A 6,002-nucleotide genomic window follows, 5' to 3' on the forward strand; every position below is an offset into this window, starting at 1 on the left:
TCAAGAACATCCTTGTACATTTTTCTTTGTGTGCTCCTAGATTCCTAGAAATGAACTGCTGGGTTGAAAGGGATGTGCATTTTGCGTGCTGATAGCTACTGCCAAATTGTCCTCAAAAAACACTGTACCAGTTTATACTTCTAGCAACAGAGCATGCATGTGCTTATTTCTCCACATCCATATGAATGTTTCTTCAACTATTTTGAATCATAAACCCCTTTAGAGTCTGTTAAAAGCTATGAATCCTTGTTGTAGGAAAATACACAGATGTACAAACACAGAACATTTTCCACATAATTTCTACGAGTTCACAGATCACACAAAGACTACCCAAGACTCTCAAGACTTCATATTAAGGGTCCTCCAAATAGACATGTGTGAATGGGTCTCCCAGTCTAGGAAAGTGGATCTCAGTCCTAGCTGAGCATTTGTTATGTATTTAGTTATCTATTTGTGCATTTGTTTGGCTGTGCTGGGTCTTCGTTGCTACTCAGGGGCTTTCTCTAGCTGCGGTAACCAGGGGCTACTCTTCGTCTGTGTGTGTTTTCTCATTGCAGGTGGCTTCTCTTGTTGTGGAGCACAGGCTCTAGGCTTGGGGGGCTCAGTAGTTGCAGCTCGTAGGCTTAGTTGCTCAATGGCATGTACGATCCTCTAGGACCAGGAATGGATCCCATGTCCCCTGTCTTGGCAGGTGGATTCTTAACCACGACCACCAGGGAAGTCCTTAGCTGCATATTGGATCACCTTGAAAAGGTCTGGCCATGCCCAGGCCACTTCCCAAACCAAGTCAGTCAAACTGTCTCGAAAAAGATCTAGGTAGTAGAATGTTTTTGGCAAGTTTTCCATGTGATTCTAAGACGCATTCAATTGCAAGAACCACCTCAGTTTAGCAGAGGCTTAGAGAAGGGTAAAAAGTCATTTGAAGACAGAAAGCCAGAGTGTACAGGGACTCTAAGGACCTCAGCCATGGCTGCAAACTTTTATTTTCATGAGTCACTGGGGGGTGGATAGGAGGGACGAGGACCTGGCACTGATACATATGTTTTCACTGAGAAAATGTTTCACAGACACAAAAGTAGAGAACCTGAGCACCCACATGACCTATGAAAAAAGTGAAAGTGTAGTCACTCAGTCTTATCCTACTCCTTGTGACCCCATGGACTGTAGTAACCCCAAGGACTGTAGCGACCCCATGAACTGTAGCCCTCCAGGCTCCTCTGTCCATGGAATTCTCTAGCCAAGAATACTGGAGTGGATTGCCATTTCCTTCTCCAGGGGATCTTCCCAACCCAGGGATCGAACCTGGGTCTCCCGCATTGCAGGCAGATTCTTTACTGTCTGAGCCACAATACTTATTAGAATTTTTGCCACATTTGCTCTGTTCTTGTGAGGGGGGCAACGGGTGAGGGCTGAGATTTCTCCCTCAAATAATTCAGTGGCATTGTTATTTTTTAAAAGTTGCCCCTGGTGATTCTAAGGTATAGCCAACATTGATAATCATTGTGCATTGTGAAGGTTCCCAAAGAGAAGGAACCTCGAGAAATGAGTAGAAGGAAGAAATGACAGGGAATTCCATAGTGGTCCAGTGGTTATGAATCCACCTTGCAAGGCAGGGAACCTGGGTTCCATCCCAGGTCGAGGAACTAAGATCCTGCATGCCAAGGAGTAACTAAGCCCTTGAGCTGTACTTACTGAAGCCTGGAGGCCACAACCAGAGTCTGTGTTCTGCAATGAAGATCGCATGTGCTACAATCAAGACTTGATGCAGCCAAATAAATCTAAATAAATCTTTTTTAAAAAGAAGAAGGAAGAAAAACCAAATGCAACCCTGAGAGCCTGCAACTGGGACCAATGAGCAGAGCAAGTCCCCAGTGGGTGGCCTGACCAAAGGGCCTGGCCATGAAGGTCAAGAGCAGTGACAGTCTGCTTCAGGCTGCAAGGATGAAAGAAGGCTTCATGGGGAAGTAGAATTTGGAGCTGGGCCTTAAAGAATCCAGACACTTTAGATGAGCAGAAAGGAGGGGAGGAGGGATTTTCCAATCCGAAAGGAAGCTGGTAGTCAGGGCTGGTTCAAGCCTTCTGAATGTTCCTCCCATTATAGACTCAACCACAGGAGTCATAGGAGAGATTTCCTTCCCCCTGGTCCTGCTGAATTAACTCAGGGAGGCTCTCCAGGCTCCACACCCCCTCATCTCTAACCTCATCTTTCCTCCTTCCTGTGCTGATTCTTCCCTTTAGAAATGTTTATCTACCTTCTTCTAGGCCAGCAGTTCTCAAAAGTGGGGTCTGGGAGCTGGCAGCATCTGGGAACCTGGGAGAGAACCTGGACTGCTGCTTTAGACACATGGTGGGTGAGTCCAGCATCTGTTTTGACAGCCCTCCAGGGGATTCGGTGCACACTCAACTCTGAGGATTCATGTCACGGGGACTTCCAGCCACATCTGATCCCTCCCCAACACTGTTCTGCTGGGGTTCTTCCTCACAGAGAGCTGGACTCCTGGTAGGAGACACAAGGAAAAACCGTTGAGAAATCAGCCTGGGGCAAGGCTATGGGGAGTCTGGACTTGAAACTGAAGTAAGAAAGGAGCCATGAAGATGTTTGATCAGGGGAGTAAAAGTACTCAGATGATGTTGGAGACTATGGAACAGCGTGTTAAGAATGCAGGTGGCCCCCAACCTCATGTGTGTGCCTGCTAAGTCACTTCAGTCCTGTCTCTTTGCAACCCTATGGACTGTAGCCTGCCAGCCTCCTCTGTCCATTGGATTCTCCAGGCAAGAATACTGGAGTGGCCTGCCATGCCCTCCTCTAGGGGATCTTCCTGACCCAGGGATCAAACCTGATTCTCATATGAGGGTTCTTTACCTCTAGTGCCACCTGGGAGGGAAGCCCCCCAACCACACCCCACCCCCTGAAACGGTAGGCAGAGTTCATTGTGAATGTGCGTCTTATGAAGAAGTGGTTTCATAACTTCTATTCAATTTTCAAATGAATTATAGCCTCCAAATGACTTAGTAATCATTGCTATAAAGAGGAAATTATTGTATTACTTGCTAAATTATATTAGTTTTTGAGGTCATGTTTCTCACAGCGTGGTCAGGCTAGTATTAGAATTTATCTGAGCTGTGTGTTAGAAAATGTACCTTCTTAGGCTGTACCCTGGACTTAATGAATCAGAATCTCTGCACTTGGCCCCAGGAATCTGCATTTTGAAAGAAGTTCTCTAGGTGATTCTGACGCATTCTGAGGTTCATGAACTGCTTCAGGCTTTAAATTCAAAAAGCCAATACTTCTAGGAAAGCTAAATTAGTTGTGAGTTTGGAAAGAATGTGGGTCATTAAAGCATGGTGCTAAGGCACACAGTCTTACGATGCGAACTGGGAATAATAGCCAGAGAACAGATTTTCCTGGGCTGTTCAGTGATCATTTAAAGCTAGGTTCTCTTGGGAGTTTGATAATGATATATGCACATGCATGCTGAGTTGCTTCAGTTATGTCCCACTCTTTGTGACCCCATGGATCATAGCCCACCAGGATCCTCTGTCCATGGGATTCTCCAAGCAAGAATACTGGAGTGGGTTGCCATGTTCTCCTCCAGGGGATCTTCCCAACCCAGGGATTGAACACGGGTCTCTTACGTCTCCTGCATTGGCAGGCAGGTTCTTCACCACTAGGACCACCTGGGAAGCCCCAGGAATGACATATACACATTACTATATTTAAAATAGATAACGAACAAGGACCTACTGTATAGCACAGGGAATTCTGCACAATCCTCTCTAATCACCTAAGTGGGAAAAGAATTTGAAAAAGAATAGATACATGTACGTGTATAAGTGAATCATTTTGCTACCCCTGAAACTAACACAACATTGTTAATCATATAAAGTAAAAATTTTAAAAATAAAATAAAAACAAAATAAAAAGATAAAAATAAAAAAAATGAAATAAAAACAAAAACAACAACAAAAAAACAGGGCTTCCCCGGTGTATCCATCTGTAAGCAACCCACCTGCCAATGCGGGAGACACAGGTTCAATCCCTAGTCTGGGAAGATCCCACAAGCCACAGAGCAGCTAAGCCGGTGCACCACAACGACTGAACCTGAGCTCTCGAGCCCACGCGATGCAACTGCTGAAGCGCATGTGCCCTGGAGCCCACGCTCTGAAACGAGAAGCCACCGCGGTGAGAAGCCTGTGCACTGCAACCACAGAAGAGCCTGCACAGCACTGAAGACCCAGCACAGCCAAAAATAAACAAATGAAATTTAAAAACATAAAAATAAAATAAAGCTCGTTCCTATGTGTATTACCATCTGGATGGCAAAAACAGACTTGAAATGAGTTCATCCTCAAGTTTTGATAGTCCAACTCAACTTCCCAGAGTTGGATAAAGAATAAGTTGACCTGTTTTCCTATGTCGGATGGAAATAAGATAACTAACAGAAAGGCAGAAGTAAAAGTCCTGACCACATGAACCTACTGAAGGTTCACCCCTCCCTGGAGTCAGGCCAGTTGTGTTCCTGGAGAGAATCTTCTGTTTTATTTGCCTCGTAGGATATACTTGGCACTTTGCCCAAAATCCACTGACTACATACTTTGAATTACAGATTTTGAAATATATAGGATTTAAACAGCAAATCACCTGAGATCAAATTCATGGAAATATACTCGAATCAAAGAGTAGTTGTTTTTTTTTTTTGGTGGGGGGGCAGTGCTGTGGAAAACAGAACCAAAGGACCTGTTTTGGTGGATTAAGTGTGTGTGTGCCCAAGTTCCACCCTCATTAGCTGTGTGATGCTGACAAGTTATTTAAGCTCTCTGGGTTTCTACTCATCTGGAAATTAGGAACAATGCTCACATATATTTTAGAGAACAACTTGAGAGTGTTAATGTAAAAAACAAGACTCACAGCAAGCACTCTCTAAACCTTAATAAGAACAAAATATGGTACATATATGTTTTTCCAGATTTCTACACTTTCTGAATCTGAAAAACCACTGCTTTTATAATCAGAAAAGAATGATAAACCAGTTTTGCTTTGTTGCTGTTTTTTACTTTAAAGTAAAAATGAGCTGAAAAGATAGCGAAACAAACAGATGTCATCTGTTTTTAGAGGAGCCTGTTTTTATTTGGAGTAGCAACAACGTGTAACCCCTGGGGTATCCTGATCTAACCACGGACTGTAGGAACACATAGAATGGTGAGTTCTGTACTGGTATCTCCCGGTACCCTGGCTCTACAAACTTAGATCCCAAAATAGAGGAGTTAGGTCACACTGCTTCCAGTTTTCCCGCCCCTCTCCAAAGCAGTCTTCTTCATCAAGTGCAAAAGCCTGGATCTCCAGCAACAAATTAAAGAAATAGAACAAGCCCATCCCAGGGCTTCTTTAAATATTCAGATAAACCCATGTGCCCCTATCAGTTAAATTAAGCTTTCCTAAGAAAAAGTAAGTCAATTAGTTCAAAATGTGGGTTAGTGCTTCTGGGTATTTAAAAGGGGATTTTTTTTTTTCTTTTTCTTTTTTAGTTCATTTAGAAACAGCCACGGGGCAGGCACATACCTACTCCTCTGCACGTCCTGTGAATTGCCACCACATACCTAGATACTAGGCTATCTAGAGCTTCAAAATCTGGTCCTTAAACTTTCCCCAAGTCCTGAAGATATTGCAATACCAGCTTTAAAACGTATCTTGCTTTGCCTTTTTAGTTCATATACTTTATCTTCACCTTCTGACAAATTACTGATATTTGTCAAAGGGTGCTTGGCATTGCTGTAGAACATGAGAAGACAGGATTCTAGCCTAACTGAACTTCTTCCTTCTTTCATTCAACTAATATTCTCTAAATGTCTGTAAACAAAGGGCAAGTGTCCAAGACACAATGAAATGTAGTTCCAGAGCACACTTGATGACATATCTTACAAAACTCATTTGTCCAAATGGTTCAGATGAAATAAACCAAACTTTACCAAAACACAAATACAATTAGATATTTCTTATGAAT

The sequence above is a fragment of the Budorcas taxicolor genome, chromosome 22 (assembly GCF_023091745.1).
Source record: "Budorcas taxicolor isolate Tak-1 chromosome 22, Takin1.1, whole genome shotgun sequence".
In the NCBI taxonomy this organism is placed as follows: domain Eukaryota; kingdom Metazoa; phylum Chordata; class Mammalia; order Artiodactyla; family Bovidae; genus Budorcas; species Budorcas taxicolor.